The sequence below is a fragment of the Bos grunniens genome, chromosome 8 (assembly GCF_055505025.1).
Source record: "Bos grunniens cultivar Pamir isolate PY7600 chromosome 8, Bosgru_T2T1.0, whole genome shotgun sequence".
Taxonomy (NCBI): domain Eukaryota; kingdom Metazoa; phylum Chordata; class Mammalia; order Artiodactyla; family Bovidae; genus Bos; species Bos grunniens.
The window spans coordinates 55524466-55552465 of record NC_141172.1 but is presented as its reverse complement, the minus strand read 5'-3'; the positions used below and the strand labels follow the sequence as shown (position 1 = coordinate 55552465).

The window sequence follows — 28000 nt, the reverse complement described above, 5'->3', positions numbered from 1 at the left end:
CCAGACCACCTGACCTGCCTCTTGAGAGATTTGTATGCAGGTCAGGAAGCAACAGTTAGAACTGGACATGGAACAACAGACTGGTTCCAAATAGGAAAAGGAGTACATCAAGGCTGTATATTGTCACCCTGCTTATTTAACTTCTATGCAGAGTACATCATGAGAAACACTGAGCTGGATGAAGCACAAGTTGGAATCAAGATTGCTGAGAGAAATATCAATAACCTCAGATATGCAGATGACACCACCCTTATGGCAGAAAGTGACGAAGAACTAAAGAGCCTCTTGGTGAAAGTGAAAGAGGAGAGTGAAAAAGTTTGCTTAAAGTTCAACATTCAGAAAACAAAGATCATGGCATCTGGTCCCATCACTTCATGGCAAACAGATAGGGAAACAGTGGCTTACTTTATTTTTCTGGGCTCCAAAATCACTGCAGATGGTGACTGCAACCATGAAATTAAAAGACGCTTACTCCTTGGAAGGAAAGTTATGACCAACCTAGACAGCATATTAAAAAGCAGAGACATTACTTTGTCAACAAAGGTCCATTTAGTCAAGGCTATGGTTTTTCCCTTGGTCATTTATGGATGTGAGTGTTGGACTATAAAGAAAGCTGAGCGCTGAAGAATTGATGCTTTTGATCTGTGGTGTTGGAGCAGACTCTTGAGAGTCCCTTGTACTGCAAGGAGATCCAACCAGTCCATCCTAAAGGAGATCAGTCCTGGGTGTTCATTGGTAGGACTGATGTTGAAGCTGAAACTCCAGTACTTTGGCCACCTCATGCGAAGAGTTGACTCATTCGAAAAGACCCTGATGCTGGGAAAGATTGAGGTCAGGAGGAGAAGGGGATGACAGAGGATGAAATGGTTGGATGGCATCACTGACTTAATGGACATGGGTTTGGGTGGACTCTGGGAGTTGATGATGGACAGGGACGCCTGGCATGCTGCGGTTCATGGGGTCGCAGAGATTCGGACATGACTGAGCCACTGAACTGAAGTGATCTGTGTGGTTTTCTGACTTCCAACTTGCTTCTAAAACCATTATCTTCAGCCACCTTTTAGCCTGGGGTTCCTTAGTTTCATGAGAGACAGCTGCAGTTTTGCCTTAAGAGATGTTTATCCTGTTCCTCATCATATTAAAAGAAAATCCATTGGCTTGTAATGTTTTTGAAACAAATTCTGCCTTCTGGTATAATTGATTAAAGTGAAATATATATACTGAGCAACTTCTGTGCTCCACACACTGTTCTAGATCCAATAACTTAGCACTTGTTCAGTTGCTAAGTCATGTCCAACTCTTTGTGACCCCATGGACTGTAGCAACCAGGCTTCCCTGTCCTTCACCATCTCCTGGAGTTTGCTCAAACTCATGTCCATTGAGTTGGTGATGCCATCCAAACATCTAATCCTCTGTTGCCCTCTTTTCCTCCTGCCTTCAATCTTTCCCAGGATCAGGGTCTTTTCCAATGAGTTGACTCTTCGCATCAGGTGTCCAGAGCATTGGAGCTTCAGCATCAGTCCTTCCAGTGAATGCATTGGTGAATAAAAATAAGGGTTCTCTGCCTCCAGTGAACATGTTCTAGGGTAGAGTCAATGAATAAATGAGTCAACAAGAAGATAATACTGAGAGGGAAAGGCAAACCAGGTAGTGCATCAAAGGTGCCCCAGGGGAGATGGAATACTCCTTTAGAGAAAGTACTCATCACAGTGCTCTATAAGGACATCGTCAGGTATGGTTTTCCTGTCAGAGATCCAGTTGAAACTAGGGAATCTGCACAAATGTAGGCGTGAAAGCTGGTGGCCTGAGACGAGGATGCAGTGGTTGCAGGCCAGATGTTTTTAGGGATAGAATATAATTAGAAACCAGTGAGGATTTAAGCAGAGAGCAGCATCATTTGCTTTGGAGGGAAAAGCCTTTTTTTCCCATGGCATTTTGTTCCTATTTGTCTACTGTGTACCACTTCCCCTATGCTTCCCTACCCTTCCATCTCAGTATGATTGCTGTTCATGGTAAAAAGTCTCAGCTGTTTTTAACAGTTTTAGCTTTCTTGTATGCAATGGTTCACAGGCCCCTATTTGCTTGACCATAGTCTAGACTCAGTGTATTTGTCCAGACTCAGAATTAAACACTTTATTTTGCTTTGAAATGTGGTCTAATCAACCTTGATAAATTGATGACTTAGGTGGGTACTAAATTTTTTATCTTTTTACAAGTGAAACTTCTTAGGTTTCTAACTTTGGTAAGTCAATGCTTAGTAAATTTGGAATATGGCAAAGCAGGATTCTTTTCATCTTATATTTCATTCTTTTGAAATCGAGTTCTTGAATTAGAATATAGGAAGTTTGAAGGTTTCTCAGGGTTAAATGTTTTACTGTTTGTATTATCACATATTTTTATTTTAATTATCTTTGACAGTGTCTAGGTTTGTGTGAATTGCCTTTCAGAAATGCACAATTAAAAATTAGATGTGAATAATTATGAAATCTCTGAGTGAACATTATAAGTTATTACTGGAGTGCTGGCACTGTCAAAGTGACACAAATAATTTCAGTTTCCAAGAATTCTTCAGATTTCTTTCATTGTTTTTCATATCAGATCCTCTAGAAGGGGGAAGGAAGAAGGAAAAGAAAGAAAGATGGAAGGAAGGAAGGAAAGAAAGGAGGAAGGACAGGCAGGGAAAGAATTCACTTGGTTCTGTGGCAAAAATCCATAACCAGTTCTTTTGTTGCCTTGGATTTATGGCAATATACATGTAGAACCTGGAGCTGAGGAATAGGTTTGAAATCAATAGAGGAGTCTGTGAGAAATATTTCCTACCTACACTGAGAAAAAGAGTTGTGTTTGCATTATAAGACATCTAAAAATAAGATAAATAAGAATAGTTGAAAAACGTCTGTCAGAAAGTACACATGATGCCCAGTTTCTTCAAAAATTAGTATTAGAGTCTACCCACCTAGCAAACTAGTGAGATAATCTAGGATGTCACACTTGTTACAGGGAATCCAGATTTTCTACAAATCTTTGGGATGCAGTGATATTACCAGAGACTGTGGATATATTTGTGCCCAGACATAACATGTAGAATACTGGGTTGGGCTGTATTAGAAAATTACTCAGCCATTAAAAAGAATGCATTTGAATCAGTTTTAATGAGGTGGATGAAACTGGAGTCTATTATACAGAGTGAAGTCAGTCAGAAAGAAAAACACCAATACAGAATACTAATGCATATATACGGAATTTAGAAAGATGGTAACGATGGTCCTATATGCGAGACAGCAAAAGACACAGATATAAAAAACAAACTTTTGGACTCTGTGGGAGAAGGCGAGGGTGGGATGATTTGAAAGAATAGCATGAAACATGTATATTACCATATGTGAAATAGACCACCAGTCCAAGTTTGATGCATGAAACAAGGGCACTCAAAGCCTGTGCACTGGGACAACCCAGAGGGATAGGACAGGGAGGGAAGTGGAAGGGGGTTTTGGAATGGGAAAAACACATACACCCATGGCTGATTCATGTCAACGTATGGCAAAACCACCACAATATTGTAAAGTAATTAGCCTCCAATTAAAATAAATTAATGAATTTAAAAAAGAATTAGTTTTCTGTTGTATAGTATAGTGACTATAATCTAGTCATAGAGTTTGTTTTACTTCTTCTGTTTGCTTTCTGAGAGCATAGATCTTTGTTTTTGCCAAATTACTCAGACAAGAAGACAATTCATTTCTGAGGTATTACTGTCTTCAGAAAGGTGAAGCTGATACTGATACTTTCATGTGAAAGATTAAGGAGGCTAGAAGGGTTTAGAGTCAAAAGAGTGTGTTAGGTCTGGCTTGGTGCCTACCCTAGGAATCACCTCCCCTTTGATTCTTACCGTGAAGACTAAGTTTCCTGGGACAGCAGTGAACCCCTATTAGAAAAACAGCTAACTTTGCAGGTGCCTTGCCACTATGGGTGGTTGTGTGACCCAACCTTCATTAGTGAGATGAAAACCGAAGTCATTTGGATTGGGATTCTGGAAGTACTATTGCTGTCCTATTTCAAAATTTTTAAAAAGACAACTAGAGCTGGCATTTATTCTATCTATGCCTTTGCCTTTTTTTTTTTTTTTTCTCCTAGAAGGTGAATTTGAGACTGGAACACTTTCTTTTAACCCTAAGTCAACAAGTAGTAAGCGGGAAGCCACATAATAAGGATACTGGGGCAGAAAGAGAGAGAGATGTGGGCATTATTGATGTAAGGAAACTGCTGAGCAGCCCAGGGCTCCCATCTCTGGACTTTGTGTGTATAAAATTAGACGATATTGTAAGTGTTTTCTTTACATGCAGATGAACGCAGTCCTAAGTGGTTGAGAAATCTGACCACAAAAATGAATAAATTTGACCTGATGTTTTACAGGAAATCTCTTTTATGAAGTCAGCAATGTTAGATTAATCTGAGCCAAGCAAATGTCCAAAATGGCTTATTTAATCATTTGAACAAAATCTTCAAATATATGTCATCAAGAAAAATGTATCATGTTTCTATTTCTGTGGATTCCTCACAGTAGACCAAAAATGATGGTTGTGTTTAACTCTCTTCTTACTGAATATCACAGAGTTCATATCAAGGGAAAAATAGGGGCACAAATAAACCTATACTGTGGCTCTTTGAAAAACTTTTCATGCAGGCATATGTACACACACACACACACACACACACACACACACACACACATCTCCTGCAAATCAAGACCCTGAAACACACTGTTGTTTCTTCTCTTTTCTTTCCAAGTCCTTCAGATATGTTATGGAATTTCAGCCATTTGCCTACGTTTTAGTGCAAATTACCTTTAAGATGAAAGCCCTTAATCATAATGGATTTAGCCTGCCCTGCGATACAATGCTGACAACTCATGTCTTATTAATGGCTATTTCAAGCATCCATTTCTGTATATCTTGTCTAATATGACAGGAAAGAATACCAATAAATCTTTTCTCCTCCATTCATCACAGGTTTTGACAATAGGAGTGTGAGCAAAGACAGAGAGACACAGAATTTAAGGAGATGTTGCTGCTGCCCCAAACTTACGTCACAGAAAGTCTCCCATCTTGAAATCACAGGTAACTATCTATTTTACCATTGCTAGAGAGATATACTAATTTTTAAAAATTACCAATATGATCAATATCAATTAATTTCACTATAACCATCATGAGTAGAATGATCAAAGTCCATGTTTCATAAGGTTTGACTCCAGAGGATAATTTCTTAGACACTGTTCTATATTAAGGATCTTCCATAACACGGTTGAGTATTAAGTTTCTTTGTCTTTGAATAACCAGATTTGAAATCAGATTGATTATATTCTTTGCAGCCAAAGATGGAGAAGCTCCATACAGTCAGCAAAAACAACACTGGGAGCTGACTGTGGCTCAGACCATGAACTCCTTATTGCCAAATTCAGACTGAAATTGAAGAAAGTAGGGAAAACCACTAGACCATTCAGGTATGACCTAAATCAAATCCCTTATGATTATACAGTGGAAGTGAGCAATAGATTTAAGGGCCTAGATCTGATAGATAGAGTGCCTGATGAACTATGGACAGAGGTTCATAACATTGTACAGGAGACAGGGATCAAGACCGTCCCCATGGAAAAGAAATGAAAAAACGCAAAATGGCTGTCTGAGGAGGCCTTACAAATAGCTGTGAAAAGAAGAGAAGTGAAAAGCAAAGGAGAAAAGGAAAGATATAAACTTTCCAAAGAATAGCAAGGAGAGATAAGAAAGCCTTCCTCAGCGATCAGCGCAAAGAAATAGAGGGAAACAACAGAATGGGAAAGACTAGAGATCTCTTCAAGAAAATTAGAGATACAAAGGGAACATTTCATGCAAAGATGGGCTCGATAAAGGACAGAAATAGTATGGACCTAACAGGAGCAGAAGATATTAAGAAGAAGTGGCAAGAATACACAGAAGAACTGTACATAAAAGATCTTCACGATCCAGATAACCACAATGGTGTGACCACTGATCTAGAGCCAGACATCCTGGAATGTGAAGTCAAGTGGGCCTTAGAAAGCATCACTACGAACAAAGCTAGTGGAGGTGATGGAATTCCAGTTGAGCTATTTCAAATCCTGAAAGATGATGCTATGAAAGTGCTACACTCAATATGCCAGCAAATTTGGAAAACTCAGCAGTGGCCACAGGACTGGAAAATGTCAGTTTTCATTCCAATCCCAAAGAAAGGCAATGCCAAAGAATGCTCAAACTACCGCACAATTGCACTCATCTCACACGCTAGTAAAGTAATGCTCAAAATTCTCCAAGCCAGGCTTCAGCAGTACGTGAACTGTGAACTTCCAGATGTTCAAGCTGGTTTTAGAAAGGGCAGAGGAACCAGAGATCAAATTGCCAACATTCACTGGATCATGGAAGAAGGAAGAGAGTTCCAGAAAAACATCTATTTCTGCTTTATTGACTATGCCAAACCCTTTGACTGTGTGGATCACAATAAACTGTGGAAAATTCTTCAAGAGATGGGAATACCAGACCACCTGACCTGCTTCTTGAGAGGTTTGTATGCAGGTCAGGAAGCAACAGTTAGAACTGGACATGGAACAACAGACTGGTTCCAAATAGGAAAAGGAGTACATCAAGGCTGTATATTGTCACCCTGCTTATTTACTTTACATGCAGAGTACATGATGAGAAACGCTGGGCTAGAAGAAGCACAAGCTGGAATCAAGATTGCTGGGAGAAATATCAATAACCTCAGATATGCAGATGACACCACCCTTATGGCAGAAAGTGAAGAGGAACTCAAAAGCCTCTTGATAAAAGTGAAAAAGGAGAGTGAAAAAGTTGGCTTAAAGTTCAACATTCAGAAAACTAAGACCATGGCATCTGGTCCCATCACTTCATGGGAAATAGATGGGGAAATAGTGGAAAAGAGTGTCAGACTTTATTTGAGGGGCTCCAAAATCACTGCAGATGGTGATTGCAACCATGAAATTAAAAGATGCTTACTCCTTGGAAGGAATGTTATGACCAACCTAGATAACATATTGAAAAGCAGAGACATTACTTTGCCAACAAAGGTTCGCCTAGTCAAGGCTATGGTTTTTCCAGTGGTCATGTATGGATGTGAGAGTTGGACTGTGAAGAAAGCTGAGCGCTGAAGAAGTGATGCTTTTGAAGTGTGGTGTTGGAGAAGACTCTTGAGAGTCCCTTGGACTGCAAGGAGATCCAACCAGTCCATTCTAATGGAGATCAGTCCTGGGTGTGCTTTGGAAGGAAGGACTGATGCTAAAGCTGAGACTCTAATACTTTGGCCACCTCATGCGAAGAGTTGACTCATTGGAAAAGACTCTGATGCTGGGAGGGTTTGAGGCAGGAGAAGAAGGGGACGACAGAGGATGAGATGGCTGGATGGCATCACTGACTCAATGGAGATGAGTTTGGGTGAACTCCAGAAGTTGATGATGGACAGGGAGCCCTGTCGTGCTGCAATTCACAGGGTCACAAAGAGTCGGACACGACTGAGTGACTGAACTGAAGTGAAGTCTTTGAAAAGTCCATAGAAAACTTTAAAATGGTTCTAGTCTCTTATTTTTAGCAAGATTGCTAGTCATGTTTACTGATTCTTAGCACAGTGAATCTCTATAATACCCATGGGTATTTCTTTCTAGTACAATAGTGTTGTGTTGATGATTGCCAAAGTTTTTGTAAGTCAGAAATTTGAGGGATCAAATTCTCTCCTCCTATGCCTCCTCTGCCCACCCACATTTTTATAAACATTTTTTTTTTCTTGTCTACTTCCCCTGTCCTCTTCCTCACTCTATTTTGAGTTTTTAAATTTCATTTCATCCTCATCACTCTTAACCTTACTTTAAACCACCATCATCATTCTCTGACTTAACCTTAGTAGCTTTTTAATAGTCTTGCTTTCGTTCTTTTTGTTGTTGTTGTTGTCATTGTTTTGGCCATGCCACATAGCATGTGGGATGTGGGATAATTCGCTGACTGTGGATCGTAGCCATGTTCTATGCACTGGAAGCACAGAGTATTAACCCCTGGACCAGGGGAGTCTTTCCTTGCCTGTATTCTTAATGGTTCTCTAAATGTCTTTTCCATACTCATCATGTGCTGATCTTGTTTTGTTGTTGTTTTTGTTGTTAATAAACTGTTTTTTAAAACAATTTTAAATGTACAGAACAAATGAGCAGACAATGGAATTTCCATATACCATCTGTTTGCCCAACACTCACACATATAGTTTTCACAGTTATGAACATCTGGCATTATTACGTGATACAGTTACAATTAATGAAGTAAGACTGGTTCACTATTATTAACTGAAGTCAATAGTTTATATTAAGGTTCAGTGTTGGTGTTGAACAGTTCTGTGTCTTTTCACAAATGTATAATGTCGTGTATTCATCATTACAGTATTATACAGAATGGTTTTAGTGCCCTAAAACTTGCCAGGGCTTTACCTGTTTATTCCCCATTATCGTGCTGCGCCCCTGGCAGCCATTGCTCTCTTTATTGTCCCTATAGTTTTTCCTTTTTAGGAATGTCATATAGTTGGAGTCAGATAGTATGTTGCTGTTTTTTGGACCATCTTCCTTCACTTAGCAGTGTGTGTTTAAGGTTCCTCAATGTCTTTTAGTGGCTTGCTAGTTCACTTTTTTAATCACTGAGTAATATTCAATTGTGTGGGTGTTTCAGTTTATTCATTTACCTTCTGAAGGACTTCTTAGTTACTTCCAATTTTTGGTGATTATGAAAAAAGCTGCTTAAAACAGGTTTTGTTTTGAACTCAATTAGGTAAATACTTAGAACTGCAATTGCTGACTCATATAGTAATTATATGTTTAGGATTGGAAGCAGTTACCAAACATTCTTCCAAGCGGCTGCATCATTTTGCATTCCCACCAGCAATGAATGAGAGCTCTTATTGTTCCACGTGCTTGCAAACATTTGATATTGTTAGTGTTTTGGATTTTAGCCATCTGATAGGAATGTAGTGGTGTCTTACTGTTGTTTTAATTTGCAGTTCCTAATGACACATCATGTTAAGCATCTTTTCATATGCTTATTTGTTATATGTAGATGTTTTGGGGTAAGTTTCTATTCAGGTCTTCTGTCCATTTTTAATTGGGTGCTTGTTTCCTTATTTCTGAGTTGTAAGAATTCTTGGTATGTTTTGATTACAAGTTCTTTATCAGATACGTGTTTTGCAAATATTTTATTTCATAGGGCAGAAGTTAGTGTTTTAATAAATAGCAACCTTTTGATTTTTTTCCTTTACCAGATGGATTTTTTAATAATGTTAAGATGCTAGGATTCCCCAAATTGACTTACAGTTTCTACACAATTCCTATCAGGATCCCAGTTGGCTTTTTATAGAAATTGACAAGCTGATTCTAAACTCATCTAGAACTCCAGAAGACCTAGTGTAGTCAAAACAATCTAGAAAAAGAAGGACTCAGTTAGAAGACTCACATTTCATGATTTCAAAATTTACTATAAGGAAACAATAATCAAGGCATTGTGGTACTGGCCTAAGGATACACATAGGGATTAGTGAAATAGAATTGAGTTCAAACTAACTGCATGTGTCTGTGATCAACTGATTATTGACAAATGTGCTAAGGCCATTCACTGGAGGGGAAGACAGTCTTTTCAACAACTGATGCTGAAACAGCTAGATAGCCACATGCAAAAGGATGAAATGGGACACCCACTTCACACCATATACAAAATTAACTCAAAATGGATCAAAGTTCTAAATGCAATAAACAGGGACTTTCTCAGTGGTCCAGTGGTTAAGACTCCACCTTCCAAAGCAAGGGGTGTGGGTTTGATCCCTGGTGGGGGAACTAAGATCCCACATGCTACAAAAATTGAAAAAAATATATAAAATAAAAGATAAATTTCTAGAACTCTTAGTAGAAAGCAGGGGGAAAACTTTATGACCTTGGATTTGCTAGTAGATTCCTATATATGATACCAAAAGCACAAGCAGTAAAAGAAAAAAATAGATAAATTCAACCTAATCAAATATTCCAATATTTTTAAAATGAAAATCTTATAAGGTTACTCTCTAGCTTAATATTTTTTTGGTAGAACTCTATTACCTTGTAAACATATCATATATGGTTTTTCACTAAAATGTAAAGAATTAAATTTATTTTACTATAAAATAATATTTGCCTGTCTACATCTTTGTTTACATATTGATGTCTATTTAAGTAGACTCTTTGGTTAGTTATGTGGGAAAGGTTTGTTTTTTTTTTAAGGAGGGTTTTTTTTAAATTTATTTTTAATTTGAGGATAATTGCTTTACAATGTTGTCTTGGTTTCTGCCACACGACAAAGTGAATCAGCCATAAATACATATATGTCTCCTTTCTCTTGAACCTCCCTGCCACACCCTGTTTGTTATAATATTGCTTCTGTGTTGTGCTTTGGTTTTCTGGCCATGAGGCATGTGGGATCTCAGCTCCCCGACCAGGGATCAAACCTGTACCCCCTGCACTGGAAGGCTGAATCTTAACCACTGGACCACCAGGGAAGTCTGTGGCAAGTTTTAAATTGTCATTTACTTATATACTTACAGAAATATTTGTTACTTACACAGCTTACTTATATATTTAATTACAAAAATTCATGCAATCTACAACTTACATAAATAAAAATAACAGAAGCTGTATAATCTTTTTTTTTTTTCTCTTACATACTTATATTATCCTGGTTGCTCCATTGATCAGACATGAGTCTTATAGACTAGATTTTTGGGTTTTTTTTTTTGAGAACTATGTCTCATGCTTTACACTTCACTTTTATACAGTCCCTGACTCAGGAAATACTTTGTATTTGCCATAGGGAGCTCAAACACAGAGAAAAGCTGTGCGTATACTCTCAGGATTATCACTGAAGTAAGCACTCTAAATCTATGAATTTCCTTCCTCTAAGCTAACTTCTATTAGATCAGAGCAATAATAACTGAGAGCAGCAAGGAGAAGATGGTTACTTGTAGTTCAATACTGGTTCTGTCATACTATTATTCATTTAAATTATGCTTGACTCATTTTTTATTCATATTTGTAAGAATTACTATATATACACTATTATTACTGTGTATAAAAATATGCATTGTCTTTGAAGAGCTTACAGTCTAGTGGAACAGAGAAAGATGAGGAAAAAGCAATCACAATGGGCTTCAATAAATACCATCGTACACAGAGCAGATGATTTGAAAATGTGAGCGGGCGGGGGTAGGGGGTGGCAGAAATCTACTTGGATTATCAGAGGAGTGAGGAAAGGACTGCTGGTGGAACATGCATCCAAGATAACATCTGAATTGGCTGAACTGACAGGCACAGAGGAGGGAAGGTGGCATTTGGGATGCTATGAGAAACTGCCAAGCTCTTCTTAGGATTTCCTGCCTTCAGAGCTCCCTATAGGACCAGCTGAGGCCTTTGTTAAGACTACATCACAACCCAGATTTTCAGTTTGCTTGATTCTGTTTTCTCTCCTCTCCCATTCCACAGGTCTTGATCCTAAATCCATAAGGAACTCTCTGTATCCTAACCTATGTCTCATAGATCTTCCTGGGAAACTCAAACTTTTTATTAGTTGGTACCAGGAGTGGTGTGAGAAAACTGATGCTAAGCTGAGATACTGAGCTGTCTCATATATCAGTTAGTCAACAGTGATGACCCACCTTCAATGGAATGTGAATATATGTAAATATGAATAACCCCTAGCCCAAAGTATTTACATTTGTATTAATAATAGTTAAATTTTTATCAGTGGTGAATTAGGAAGAGTATACCAGTTGTTTCCATTAGTTACTAATTTGAAAGAAGCAACTCTAAATTTAGTGTTACTCAAACAGTTTCATGAGTTATCTAGGCTTAGCTTGGGCATTGTCATTTAGGGGCTCCCATGCTATTGTTCTCTGGTGTCCACCAGAGCTGTAGTCATCTAAAAATGCAAATGAGCAAGATGTCTAGAATGGCTCACTCACCTGGCTGGACGTTAATGCTCTTTGTTGGCTGGAAGTTCAGTTTGGGCTATGGAGAAGTGTACTGTATGTGGTCTCTGCATGTTGTTTTTAAGTTTATTTATTTTTAGTTGAAGGATAATTGCTTTATAGTATTACATTGGTTTCTCATGACATGTAGTCAAGGATCAGAGAGGATATAGCCTAAGAGCAAGTGGTCCAGGAGGCTCTGGTAGAAGGTAAAAGCTTCTTAGAGCATAAGTCCTAAAGCTATGCAGTGCCACTCCCACTGTATTTTATTGGTCAAAAGCAAGTCATGGGGCTAATCTGGATTCAAGGGAGGAGGCCTGCATGAGTGTGAATACTGGGAACTGTGTTTCCCTGTGGGCGGGGGGGCGGGGATCTTTGGTATCTAGCTACCATGTCAGGGGCAACCTATCAAGTATTTAAGAAGTTTCTGTGTGTGTGTGTGTGTGTGTAGATGGAGGGATAATTATAACTGCAAGGACAGTTTAATTTGGTGACTATTGCCAAGCATGATTGATATCTTGGAAAGATATAAAAAGCAGGGAGTGCTTAATTAGCAATTAAACCCTGAATATAAATGTCATAGGGCCTGCTTAGTAGCATGTAAAGGGGCTCTTATCTCAGCCAGAGGTTAGAAAAACCATACAATATTTTATCCCAAGGACATAAAGATATAAAGACTAATAGATTCAGGGGTAGTGGGCCCCTTCAAATCCCCATTTATTTTTCTAATCTGGCCATTTAAAATCCAGATGAACTCTGGAGGATAAAAGAAGACTTCTATAAACTTAACACTGGACTTCTATAAGCTCAGTAGTAACCAGATATGGCACTTTGCTAGAGCAGATTAACATGACCTCAGAAACATGGTATGTGGCTGTTGATCAGACTAATACTTCTTTTTACATCTTATCAAGGAAGAGGCTCAGAAACAGTTCACCTTCATGTGAAAGGTTAGAATATACATTTAGACATTTATGGTTCTGCCTTATAGTTGTATTAACTCTCCCACCCACTGTCACAGTATAGTCTGAAGAGACTTGGATTACCTGGGCATCTCAGAAGACATGACACTGGTGCCTATATTGATGACATCATTGGACCAGTTGTTAAAAAAGCAGCCAGTGTGTTGGGAGGCATTGTTAAGATATATATGCTCTAGAAGGTGGGAAATAAATTCTGTGAAGTTTAAGTGGCTCACAAAATTAGTAAAATATTTAGGAGTCCATCAGTCAGAGACACTTTATGACACCCTCTCCAAAGTAAAGGACAAATCATTCCATCTCACGTCTCCTTCCATGGTAACAGCTCATTGGGCCTCTTTGCGTACAGAGGCAGTCAATTCAACTCAGGTTTACACTATATCCCATATATGAGCAACATGAAAAGCTGCCAGCTCTGAGTGGAGACAAAAGCAGTAACATATTCTGAAGCATTCCAAGTTGCAATTCAAGAGACTCTGCTCTTTGGGCCATATGATCAAGAAAATGTAACATTGTTGGTATATGTAGCAATAAAATATGCCATCTGGCATTATGGCAAAGTCTAATAGGAGAACCACCATGCACACCCTATGGGCTTTGTTGCAAGACTGCCACTGGCAGTGCAGAGTCATATTTCACTTGAAAAAATAGTTCCTACAGTGATAAATAACCTGGCTGTGAGATTTCAAGCGATCATGAGCCACAACTCCCCATCATAAGGTGGGTTCTGTCATACTTATTGACACCAGATCAGATCAGATCAGATCAGTCGCTCAGTCGTGTCCGACTCTTTGCGACCCCATGAATTGCAGCACCCCAGACCTCCCTGTCCATCACCAACTTCCGGAGTTCACTCAGACTCACGTCCATCAAGTCAGCGATGCCATCCAGCCATCTCATCCTCTGTCGTCCCCTTCTCCTCCTGCCCTCAATCCCTCCCAGCATCACAGTCTTTTCCAATGAGTCAACTCTTCGCATTGAGGTGGCCAAAGTACTGGAGTTTCAGCTTTAGCATCATTCCTTCCAAAGAAATCCCAGGCCTGATCTCCTTCAGGATGGACTGGTTGGATCTCCTTGCAGTCCAAGGGACTCTCAAGAGTCTTCTCCAACACCACACTTCAAAAGCATCAATTCTTCAGCACTCAGCCTTCTTCACAGTCCAACTCTCACATCCATACATGACCACAGGAAAAACCATAGCCTTGATTAGGCGAACCTTTGTTGGCAAAGTAATGTCTTTGCTTTTCAATATGCTGTCTAGCTTGGTCATAACTTTCCTTCCAAGGAGTAAGCGTCTGTTAATTTCATGGCTGCAGTCACCATCTGTAGTGATTTTGGAGCCCAGAAAAATAAAGTCTGACACTGTTTCCACTGTTTCCCCATCTATTTCCCATGAAGTGATGGGACCAGATTCCATGATCTTCGTTTTCTGAATGTTGAGCTTTAAGCCAACTTTTTCACTCTCCACTTTCACTTTCATCAAGAGGCTTTTGAGTTCCTCTTCACTTTCTGCCATAAGGGTGGTGTCATCTGCATATCTGAGGTTATTGATATTTCTCCCAGCAATCTTGATTCCAGCTTGTGTTTCTTCCAGTCCAGTGTTTCTCATGATGTACTCTGCATATAAGTTAAATAAACAGGGTGACAATATACAGCCTTGATGATCTCCTTTTCCTATTTGGAACCAGTCTGTTGTTCCATGTCCAGTTCTAACTGGTGCTTCCTGACCTGCATACAAATTTCTCAAGAGGCAGATCAGTAAGATCTGGCAATATTCATAGTAAATGAAAACAATAATCCATAGTAAAATGGAAGCAGTGCATTCAGAATTGGGCATGGAAAGGGCTAGTATGCACATGCAAGCTGCACAGTTGGTGACTCAGATTCTCATCATTCACCTCTCTTGTACTTATCACACCTATGTGTGACCTCATAAGGGAGTCTCTTGTAACCAACTGACTACAGAAGAAAAAGCCAAACTTGGTTCACGGATAAGTTGGCTTGGTATGTAGGTAAATTAAAAAGTGACAGCTGCTCTGAAATATCATTAATTAGTGATAGTTTTGAAAGACAGCAATTTGAATACATCTTCACTATGAGCAGAGCTTTAGTCAGAGTGGAAAGAGAAATGGTCTGGGATTACAATATGTGCAAGCTCATGGGCAATGGCAAATGACTTGACTGATTGATCTGGAAAGAAAAATTTGAGAAGATTGAGGACAAGGAGATTTGAAGTAAAGCCTTGTGGATGAACTTACAGGAGTAAGCATACTTTGGTATGAAGATATTAGAATCACATTTTAATCCTCACCAGGGAGAAGCCATCATAGAAGAAATACTAAACAACTGAGAAGGCAGTATAGTTCAACCAGTTGGCATCAGCCAGCATCGGTCATCAGCTATCATGTGTTTGACAAAATGAACATGTGAACTTAATAGTTATGGTGGTAAAGATGGAGATGTACATGGGGCAGTAGCAAACACTTATCACCAATGTTGAAGCTATTGTTAATCCCAAGTGCCCAATCTTCTAGCAGCTGAGATCAATGATGATTTTTCAGTGTGGCACTAACCCTTGAGGACATTAATCATCCATTTGGTGTCAAGCTGACTACACAGACCCCTTACAGCGTGGAAGGAGGAGTACACAGAAGCTTTTATATTGACAGTGATAGGTCCTGTTGAAGCCAAAACTAAGCCACCAGCTTTGAGAAGATCCGTTATGAGTATAGAGTGCCATCCTCTGGAATACTGTATACCCTTAATCAATGAGGTTTATTTGGTGTGGTATCCTTAATATGGATTTGAGAATCAAGGGTTGATAACAGAAGTTTCTCTGCTTGCCATCGTAACTCCAAGTGACCCTTTTTAGAAATTTGTGTTTCCTACTCACACAAATCTGGGCTCTGTGGGTTTAAAGGCCCTGGTTTCTTAAGAGAAGAAACATTTTCATTATTGAATACTGCAAAGGCCCCATAGAACCATAAGCTATCAGTTTCTTCCAAGATAGTTTCTGCTTCTTGTGTCAAAGGAAAACTAGGGAAAAAGAGGAGTTACCACCCTAACAGAGGAACTGAACTACTTGAAGAAGTAGGTCTGCTGCTAAATAATGGGAGCATAGAGAAATATGCTTATTATTCAGATGAAACATTTGCAAGTTTGTTAAAATTCCTTTACCAAGGAATGGTAAATGGACACGTGAAGTAGTCACCAATACAGAATGCTATATGGCAATCAGGGACTCAGGTCTTCAAGGATTTGAGTGTAGGTTACTACAAAGGAAGCCACCAAGACTAGCAGAGGTGCTCAATGAGAGTGAAGGGAATCTCAGATGGATAGTGGAGAAGCGGGACAAATATTAGTTCTGGTCTCAAGACCACAGCAGCAGGTCCTTGTACTTCATTTCAGTAACCTTGTAAGTTTTCTCCAGTAAAAGAGGCCTACCAGGATGTTATTTGAAGATATGTATCTCAGGGACAACAGAGGTGCCCTGTAATAGAAACTTGGATAAACCATCAGGATTGATGGATCAACTGGGAATTTTGTCAGCTGAGAGTATTCAGCCATCATCCCTTTTAAGAAATTGCCCTGATTCAGAGAGATGCCATGCCCAAGATCATGTCCCCTTCCATAGTGTAGCCTTCATCCAATGGCTGAACTCTGTGGGACTATACCTTGCTCCCTCATCACACTGGGAACAACTTGGAAGGGCCATCCTAGTTGAAGAATTTATTTGGGTTGGCTGAAGTCTTTGCCTAGATTGCATAGGTACTGGGCTTCTTCCTCTGCTTCATTTTGCTTCTTTCCTTTCCCTCCCTTTCCCAGATGTTGATCCTGAGAGCACTCTAATGAAGTTTATGCATATCAATCTCCATCTTAGAACTTGTTTCCCAAGAAACTCAGTCTTCAACAGCTGTTTTTCAAGCAAGAGGGAACCCTTTGAACACATGATTGAGCAAGACACATTCATTTTTTTCTAGACCTAAAAAAGTGATTTAGTAGGAAGAGATGAAATTCCAGAACTAAACTAGTGTCGAAAAACATTTTAACACAGTTTGACTTTATGCCAAGTATAATATATAGCAATTAAAATGCTTTAAACGAAGGATAGAGAAGATCAGACTTATACTTTAGAAAAATGACTGACAGCATGGTGGGGAAAAAAAAAAAAGGATGAGACCAGAGACATAGTCTTCTAACTATGAAAGTTAGAAGATGTTCATGGTATTACATAAGATAAAGGAAAAATTAGCTTCCTAAACTAATAAATTGACTTTGAGGAGGGAAAACAGTTGATATTATTTGAGATATTTCAGAGGTAGAATTAGGTGATGTTCTATTTTCTTGCTTAAGTGATTGGGTAGATAATATTCTATTAACAGTGATGGGGAATACATAAAAAATAATCATGTATACGGGGAGAAAACCATGAGTTTAATTTAGATATGATTAATTTGAGATGCCTGTGGGACATCCAAATTGAGATGTACAAAGAGCTGCTGGATATACAAATCTGTAATTTAGGGCAGAGTTCCAGGTTAAATATACACTTAAATATTATCTAAAATGGTTGAAGCTAGGAGAATGGAAGAAAATGTAGAGAGGATAAGATTAGAAGATTTAGGACAAACCTTGGGGATTTAAATAATTTCCATTAGAAAAGTAACTTCAGAGAGACAGAATGAATCAGTGGTAAAATGGAGTCCCATAGAAGCTATGGGAAGAAAACTTGTTGGAAAATGGAAAGCAAGAGAAGGAAAAGAAATAGGAAGAAGAGCAATAACTGGCCCTAGTGAGTGTTTAAGCAAGTTAAGAACTGAAAAGTATTTGTTGAATTCAGCATCAAGTAGAGGCACCAGTTCATGTGTGTCAATATTCTGAGGAAATCTGACAGTATTTTGGCAGTAGTTGGACTCAGTAACCTTTAAGTTCCTTTCTAACCCTTAAATTCTGTGAAATTGTTTGAGTTGTGTGCTGCCATCTCAGCAAAGAGCTCAGCCTAAGAAATCAATAAACGGGACTAAAACAAATATTGCTCTGGATGTAACCAGAGTGATCCCCAGGGTTGTCAACAGCTAGTTATAGGAAGCGGGCAATTTGAGGTTGAATACTTTTTCTCATAGTCACATTTTTTTTTTTTTTTTTGCTTATGTTATTCAACGCATGTTCCAAAAATAAAGTGTAAACCTAAGATCCATAACATAAGTAATATATTAATTATGAGAACACTTGGAATGCTGCTAAATTATTTTATTTACAAAGTAATTAATGTTTGCTGACTATTGAGAAGAGATGGAAAATATATTCTCTAGGCAAATCAAAACTAAATTATCTTAAATAAGACTGGATTCAAATCAACACACCATTGGCAATGGAAAAAAGGTATTTATTCACAAAATTTTTATTTATGTGCACACAAACACGTGCACACATATATATAGTGTGTATGACAAGTTTAGGCTGCATACACACACACACACACACACACACACATGTATACACTTCTTATAATGCGAGAGTATCATTTATCTCCTTTATACCACCACCACGCTCTTCATTTCCCCATCCTCTCAATATAGTTATTTGATAATTTAGTAAGTAAATATTTATTTTAAAAATCTTATTGTGTGTGTGTGTCTGAGTGCACGTGCTAAATCTATCAGCTGTGTCGGATTGTTTGTGATCCTATGGACTGAAGCCTGCCAGGTTCCTTTGTCCACGGGATTCTCCAGGCAAGAAGACTGGAGTGGGTTACAATGCTCTCCTCCAGGGGATCTTCCCAACCCAGGGATCAAACCCACATCTTATTATGTCTTCTGCATTGTCAGGCAAGTTCTTTACCACTAGCGCCAGCTGAGAAGCCCAAATCTTATTATGATTATATAAATATGATTCACAACAAAGCTGTGTAGCATATATCAGAATTACATTTTCTTTTTTGATCAAATGTTTTCCCTGTAGTCATTACTTTATATTTTCTTAGTGTTCTATCAGTTCAATCTGAAGCTTTCAAAATCTCTCAGTATGACCAAATTTGTTATCATGTTTTATTATTTTCTGTTTTCATTTTTATTTTTAAAAACTTTGAGGTTTAAATACAACAAATTGTACAATTTAAAGCATATAATCTGTTAGATTTATATATATATATATATATACTGTGATCCTATGCATCTATGACATAATCACTGACTGGATGGACGTGAGTTTGAGTGAACTCTGGGAGTTGGTGATGGACAGGGAGGCCTGGCGTGCTGTGATTCATGGGGTCGCAAAGAGTCGGACACGACTGAGTGACTGATCTGATCTGAATCTGAATGACATAATCACCACAGTCAGGAAAATGAACACCTTCATTCTGTTCTTTTGTAAATCCTCCTTCCCACTGTTACTTAAACATGCTTCTTCCCCAAACATGGATCCTGTTTCTCTCACTATAGATTAGTATGCCTTTAAAATTTTTTTGTACAAATGGAATCATGTATTATGTATACTTGTTTTGTGTGACCTATTTTACTTAGCAAAATGATTTTGGTATTTAAGCATATTGTAACATGTATCAATATTTTATTCCTTTTTGTTGCTGAATTTAATTCCATAGAATGGACGTGTGTAGTTTGTTTATCCATTCATTTGTTGATGGGCACTGGCTTATTTCCAGTTTTTAGCTTTTACAAACACAGCAGCTGTGAACATTCATTTATAAATCTTTGTGTGAATATGTGTTGTCATTTCTCTAAGGTAAATATCTTAGAGCAGAATGGTTGTATCCTATGGGAAGTGTATAATTAATTTTTAGATTAGCTACCAAACTATTTTCTCAAGAGGTTGTATCATTTTACATTCCTGATAGCAATTGCATGAAAATTCTAGTTCTTTGTATCCTCACCAAAACTTCCTAGGATTTCGTTACTCTTTTTAATTTGATCTATTCTGATATATGTGTAGTGGTACCTCATTGTGGTTTTAATTCAAGTTTCCCTAATGACTAATGATATTCAGCATTTTTTTCATGTGTTTATTTGTCATTCATACATATTGTTTGTGAAGTGTTCACTCATCATTTTACCTATTTTTAATAGGTTGTATTTTTCTTATTGAGTTTTGTTGGTTCTTTATTGTGAATTCCCTGGTAGCTTGGACGGTAAAGTGTCTGCCTACAATGCGGGAGAGCTGGGTTCAATCTCTGGGTTGAGAATATCCCCTGGAGAAGGAAATGGCAACCCACTCCAGTACTAATGCCTGGAAAATCCCATGGATCGAGGAGCCTAGTGGGCTACAGTCCATCGGGTCACAAAAAGTCTGACATGACTGGGTGACTTCTCTTGACTTCACTTATTGTGAATTCATGTCCATTGTCATATATGTGATTTGCAAATATTTTCTTTTTAGTCTGTCGTTTATCTTCATAACGTCTTTAGGAGGGTAGATGTTTATAGTTTTTATGTAGTTCAGTATATCAGTTTTTCCTGCTATGAAAAAATTTTCTTGTTATATGTGAGAAAGCTTTGCCTAGCCCAATAATTCAAGATTTTCTTCAATGTTTTATTTTGGACATTTTAGAGGTTTAGATTTACATTCACATTTAGTCTCTAATCTATTTTGAATTAACTTTTCTTTATGGTGTAAGTTGTGGATTGAAGTTCATTTTTTGAACATAAATATCCAAGGGTTCTAGCACCATTTGTTGACAAGACTTTCTTTTCTCTACTGAAGTGCCTTTGTGACGTTTATCAAATTTTCCAAATATATGTAGATGTATTTCTGGATGCTTTATTCCATTCCATTGATCTAATTATCAGTCTTTACAACAATAAAACATTATTTTGAAGAGCACTGATTTATAATAAGTCTTGAAGTCAGGTAGTGTTAGCCCTTCAAATTTGTTCTTTTTCAAAGTTGTTATGGCTATTTTAGATCCTTTACCTTTTCATTAGAATATTAGAATCATACTCTCATCTTATATTTAAAAAAATCCTACTGGGATTTTAACTAGGAGTTATCTTGAAACTGTAGGTCAATTTAGGGAAAACTGACATCTTAACAGTATTAAGACTTCTGACATATGAACATGGTGTTGATCTCCATTTATTTAGGGCTTATCTCATTTCTCTAGGAAATGCTTTGTAGTATTCAGTGTACATATGAAGATAAAAATCTAGAAGAGCTTGCGTTTATTGATGTTAGGAGTGTGAAAAAGAAAACGTGAAATTCAGGGAAGTGGTATGGGAGATGACTGTATTCTGAACATGACACAACTGTCTTGAAAAGTAAAGGTAGGGATCCATTCATAATTTAAATCTGATTCTCTGATGTATCTTATATCACACCGAACAATAGGAAAAAAATTATGATGGTGTGATAACTCTGGGAATAACCTTAACACTCAACTTAATTGTAGGTATTACAAGAAGTATCTGGTGAGGAGGCTGTCTTATTTTAAACATCCCATGAATGTTTGCTGTATGGGTGATTAGTGTATTTAACATCTCTGTTTTGGGCTATTAAATATTCCCATATTAACAACAGAGTGGTAATTGTGATCAGATTTCAGGCTGGTAAATGATTAAAAGTGAAAATATTGAATGTATATTTGTGTGTGAGACTTGATGAGGGCCTGTCTGCATGGCAGCCACAGACAGTTTTACTTTCTGTTTGCTGATACACTGATTTGAAGGAGATTGTACTTACCAAAATAAATCAATATGGTTTGCATAAAGATATTAATAACCCAGTTACATGGGATGGGTGTTGGTGAGAAAAAAGGGATGAGATGGTGAGATATCCCTCATACACTAAGGGAACAAAATCTTAGTCATGATGTCACCAGGCTTTTTCTTTAAGGAACTGACAAAGTGATACCAAAGTTGTTATGAATCCAAGAATATTAAAAGGAATCTTGAAAAAGACAAGAATTTGAAGAACTCACACTATCTGACTTCAAGATTTCCTGTAAATCCATAGTAATCAAGATATGTGTAATTTCAATTTGTTGTTCACTCGCTCATTCGTGTCTGACTCTTTGCAACCCCATGGACTGCATCATGCCAGGCTTCTCTGTCCTTCACTATCTCTGAGAGTTTGCTCAAACTCATGTCCGTTGAGTCATCGATGCCATCCAGCCATCTCATCCTCTGTCACCACCTTCTCCTCTTGCCCTCAATTTTTCCCAGCATCAGTCTTTTCCAATTAGCTGGTTCTTCACATTACGTGGCCAAAGTATTGGAGCTTCAGGCTCAGCATCAATCCTTCCAACGAATATTCAGGGTTGGTTTTCTTTAGGATGGGCTGGTTGGATCTCCTTGCTGTCCAAGGGACTCTTAAGAGTCTTCTCCAGCACCAAATTTCAAAGCGTCAATTCTTTGGTGCTCAGCCTTCTTTCTGGTCCAACTCTTACATCTGTACATGACTACTGGGGAAGCCAAAGCTTTGACTATACAGGCATTTGTTGCCAAAATAATGTCCCTGCTTTTTAATACGCTGTCTAGGTTTGTCATAGCTTTTCTTCCAAGGAGCAAGCATCTTTTACTTTCATGGCTGCAGTCACCATCTGCAGTGATTTTATAACCCAAGAAAGTAAAGTCTGTCACTGTTTCCTTTGTTTCTCTATCTATTTGCCATGGAGTGATGGGACTGGATGCCATGATCTTGGTTTTCTGAATGTTGAGTTTTAAGGCAGCTTTTTCTATTTCACCTTCATCAAGAGGCTCTTTAGTTCCTCTTCACTTTCTGCCATGAGTGTGGTATCATCTGCATATCTGAGGTTATTGATATTTCTCCTGGCAATCTTGATTCCAGCTTGAGCTTCATCCAGCCTGGCATCTCACATGATGTGCTCTGCACATAAGTTAAATAAACAGGGTGACAATAGACAGCCTTGATGTACTCCTTTTCCAATTTTGAACCAGTCTGTTTTTCCATGTCTGATTCTAATTGTTGCTTCTTGATCTGCATACAGGCTTCTCAGGAGGCAGGTAAGGTGGTCTGGTATTCTCATCTCTTTAAGAATTTTCCACAGCTTGTTATCCACACAGTTAAGGCTTTAGTGTAGTCAGTGAATAGAGTGATTTGAGTAGAGATTAACAAAGAGTAATTTGAATAAAGATTAACAAATAGATCAATGGAACAGAACAGAGAGCCCAGAATTAGAATGACATTTGATTTTCAATTAAGAATTCAAAGAAATTAAATGCAGAAAGTGATGTCTTTTAAATCAATGGTGTTGTGACAACTGAATGTCTATATATATATATATATATATATATATATATATATATACAAAATGAACGTAAAATAGTACCTTATATCCTACCAAAAATTAGTTTGAGATGACTCACAGATATAAGTGTAAAAGTTTAAAACATAAAACTTTTAATTGAAGACATAGGTGAATCTCTTTAGGATTAGAGATAAAGTTTCCTTGGACAGGACAGAGGAAACAATAACCATAGAAAATAATAATTTAAACTTAATCAAAGCTTAAAATTCTTATCAAAAGATACTATTAAAAGAATGAGTCAGAAACCCACAGATTGAAAACAATATTTACAAGACAAAACAAAGTACCCAGGATATAAAAAGAACTCTACAACTCAATAATAAAAAAAATAATCCAATTAAAGTGTGCAAAATGTTTGAACAGATACTTTACAAAAGAAAATACGCAAATTAACACATGAAAAAATATTGAACATCACAGTGACATAACATTAGACGTCCAGCAAATTTCACTGAATGATGCTCTTAAGATTTGTACATTTCTTTGCAGACATGTTTTATATCAAAATAAATAACTATAAATAAATATTGAACTCTCATAGATGATGTCCATCCTGAGGTATTTAAGAAGCAGCATGGTGATGGCTGCAACTTACTTATACATCTGATAATAAGGAGCATAATTAGAGGGGTGGAAATTTAGGTAAATACATGATGAACAAGTTTAGTAAAATGTTAATTGCAGAATCCAGGTGGTAGATAAATACTCATGCAGTGTAAATTTTTTACTTTTCTATATATTTGAATATTTTCATAATAAAATGTTGGAATCAATGAATTAATACAATGTTGGAAAGACTGAAAAGTGCCAGAGAGGGTATTTTTGTGGATAAATCTTCTAAATAAATTTGAACTTCTTAAAATAATAATAATCTGTTGTAGCTTTTAAAATATAAGTAGATCAAGGCTATGGGTTTTCCAGTGGTCATGTATGGATGTGAGAGTTGGACTGTGAAGAAAGCTGAGCGTGGTGTTGGAGAAGACTCTTGAGAGTCCCTTGGACTGCAAGGAGATCCAACCAGTCCATCCTGAAGGAGATCAGCCCTGGGTGTTCTTTGGAAGGAATGATGCTAAAGCTGAAACTCCAGTACTTTGGCCACCTCATGCAAAGAGTTGACTCATTGGAAAAGACTCTGATTCTGGGAGGGATTGGGGACAGGAGGAGAAGGGGATGACAGAGGATGAGATGGCTGGATGGCATCACCAACTCGATGGATGTGAGTCTGAGTGAACTCCGGGAGCTGGTGATGGACAGGGAGGCCTGGTGTGCTGCGATTCATGGGGTCTCAGAGTCAGACACGACTGAGCGACTGAACTGAACTGAAATGATATGATAAAGAAAATACAGGAGGAAGGAATATAAATGGAGTTAAAAGGTTTTAAGTTCTCTCACTGTCTGAAAATGTGGAAGGTTTAAATTTGCTAGATACTAATAAAACTGTATATGTTTTAATCATCAAAGTAAGTGATAAAATGTGAATTAAAGTCAGTATAAACCTTCTACAAGGGAAAGTGAAATAATAAAAGGATGGATTACTCAAAAAAAAGGCAAGAAAGGTGAAACAGAGAACTATAAAAAAGAAAGATTAACATAACATTGTAAATCAACTCTATTTCAATAAAATTTTAAAAAATAAGTAAATCAGGACAGAAATAAACACAATAAAAATAAGATACAAATGGGTGAAAATTGCCTAGTACTATAATTGTAGATATAAATCTCTATAAATTCATAATTTTTGTAATTGTAAATAGGTTAAATTTACAAATAAAATATAAATATTGTTTAGATTGGATTAAACCACAAAAGCCATCTATGTGATACTTAAAAGGACTCACCTTAAATACAAGGAGGCATAAGATTTGAAAGCAAAAGGATGTTAAAAAGATACAGCAGTGAAAAATCTATAGTGAAGCTATACTAATAGTAAAGTAAACTTTAAGGGAAGAAATAATGTTAAAGAAAAGAACAGGCATTTAATAGTATTGGGTGAATTTAGTAGGAAGAAATTATAAACCTAAATTTATATGCATCTAATATCATAGCCTTTAAATATATGAAGCAAAATCTGGAAAAACATATAAAACTACAATTATAGTAGATTTTTTAAAAATTATTAAAGACAGAAAATTCAAATTTAAGGGATATCAGCAAACCTTGAGTCCTATGTAAACTACATGAGCCAAGATTATTTCATAAAAACTGTACCAATAAGCTAAAATGTGCTACAGAGAATCAGGATTTTCTCCAATTATTTGTGAGATTCCCCTCTTTCTGAAATTTCTTGATCAAAGACCCTAGATTTACAAATGACTAGGTTAAAATATTCCCCAAAAGATCTGTTGAATATTGCACAGCAGTCTTCTATGAAGGGTAGTATTAGGCTTGTTTTTAAGCCACTTTGTAAAATTCATAGTCAATACCTTGGTCTTAATTTTCCATCAATACAATCTCACTACAGTAAAGTTTGCAGGTATATGGCAACTAAATTATATAACTGTGGCTCCTTTCCCATGCTGCGAGTCAAGGATGGCTTGGGCACAAATCTGCCCGATGTCACCTACCCATATTTCCCACGATAACTTTATTACTTCTAAAAATGTTCGATGCATGATACTGGATGCTTGGGGCTGGTGCACTGAGACGACCCAGAGGGATGGTAAGGGGAGGGAGGAGGGAGGGGGGTTCAGGATGGGGAACGCGTGTATACCTGTGGTGGATTCATGTTGATGTATGGCAAAGCCAGTGCAATATTGTAAAGTAGTTGACCTCCAATTAAAATAAAAAAATAAATAAAAAGAAAATGTAAAATGTATTAGCAACCTCTATGTGGCAGATATCACATCAGGAGGCACCGGAGGGGTAAATAATCTTGAATAGTCATCCAGACTATTTATAAATGACACTCAAAATATTCATAATTGACACTCAGTAAAAGTACAGTGATGAAATAAACTGCTGCTTATTAGAGGATGTTTTATAAATGATAGCTGACTAGAACTGTATTGGACAAAGGCAAGTATGCAGGTGCTATATATCTATTATTTACAAAGATGAGTGTGTATACCTCAGCAGAAGATTTCACTTTGGCCCAGACTTGAAAGTTCCTGAAACCCAAGGAGGCAGTTTACAATGTGAAAATCTTTTGTGCCTTTTTGACTGATTGAGTGATTGGTTCTTTCCTTTCTTCAGCAAATATTTATTTATTGTGTACTGTGTACTATGCAGGAGAAGGCAATGGCACCCCCCTCCAGTACTCTTGCCTGGAAAATCCATGGATGGAGGAGCCTGATGGGCTGCAGTCCATGGGGTCGTGAAGAGTCCGACACAACTGAGCGACTTCACTTTCACTTTTCTCTTTCATGCATTGGAGAAGGAAATGGCAACCCACTCCATTGTTCTTGCTTGGAGAATCCCAGGGACTGGGGAGCCTGGTGGGCTGCCATCTATGGGGTTGCGCAGAGTCGGACACGACTGAAGTGACTTAGCAGCAGCAGCAGCAGTGTACTATGTATCAGGGACTGTGTTAATAATTAAGAGATCAGTGACTAAGTGTGACAAAGATCAAGCGCCCTAGCTTTTATAAGTTCACATTTTGGTTTGGAAAGCCAATATTGTTTTATAAACACCCCCTCTCTACTTAAACCAATTAAATATTTAATTGTAACTGCAATAGTGCAATAAAGAAATATAGGGTTGATAAGTTATTATAACAAGGAGTCTTCACCTCGTCTTGGTGGTGATGGCAGGGACTATAGTGTATGTGTCACAGACTATTTACTACATACAATACGTTTGAGCCATGATCTGATGATAAATTCAGTAAAATAGAAGTGTCTGGCCATGTGTCTGGGGAAATAGCCTATATGCAAAAAGACTTATCCTTTCCTTAACAAATACAACATGCCTGACAAATTAAGCCAAAAGTGGCTAGAGTGAAGTGGAAAGGACTATATCCAGATATGCAAAGCTTTTAAGAAATATCAGGGATTTTTTCCCCTTTATCCCCAGAGAATAGAAACAATCAAAAATAATTTAAACAAGGGAGTGAAATAATTTTTAAAGATTATTATGAATTGACTCAACGCAAAATTATATGCAGTGAGGCCACTGGGAGAAACTAACTCTAGTGCAGGAACAATTCCCTAATGACCAGAACCAGCATCTTAAATGTGGAAAGAGAGAAAAATGGTTTCATTTATCGAGGAGGAAGAGATTTTCCTCTACACTTCTATGTTCTTCTGGCTAGTCTAAGAATAAAATTGACACCAGACAGATTAAGAGGAGAAATTCAAACTTTAATAGCATATACACATGGGAGAGACCCAGGAGGACTGAAAAACTCACCAAAATGGCTGAAACCCTCGTCTTAAGCACCATCTTCAGTTAAAGACAAAAGACGGTGTTGCAAGTAGTGGTTTGGAACTTCATGTGGGAGGAAAGCAATGGACATGGAGCTACAAAAGCAAATGTTTGGTAACCAAATGTGTGCTGGGCCTTGAAGAGACCATGGGACACAGACTGGAGTCTGATTCATAGGCCCTGCCTGAGTTTCCACCACCACACGTAGCCTATATTTGAAGATAACGCTCATGATAGCTCTATTATGGGAACAGGTACTTCCTCTAAATTATTTTAGTCAGTTAGTGGGCTAAGTGAAAGTTTCTTTCTGAGTCTTTTGGGCCTTCATTGTTTTCAA

At 37.7% G+C, this 28000-nt stretch overlaps 1 long non-coding RNA gene across 2 annotated transcripts in view; it reads left to right on the top strand.

The window, feature by feature from the left end:
- LOC147367084 (uncharacterized) overlaps positions 1–28000 on the top strand; it is a 555865-nt gene that overhangs the window by 381631 nt on the left and 146234 nt on the right. For both annotated transcript variants that reach the window (XR_015169162.1, XR_015169161.1), the window contains one exon: positions 5007–5114. This is a non-coding gene — a long non-coding RNA (uncharacterized LOC147367084). The remainder of the gene's footprint in view (positions 1–5006; positions 5115–28000) is intronic.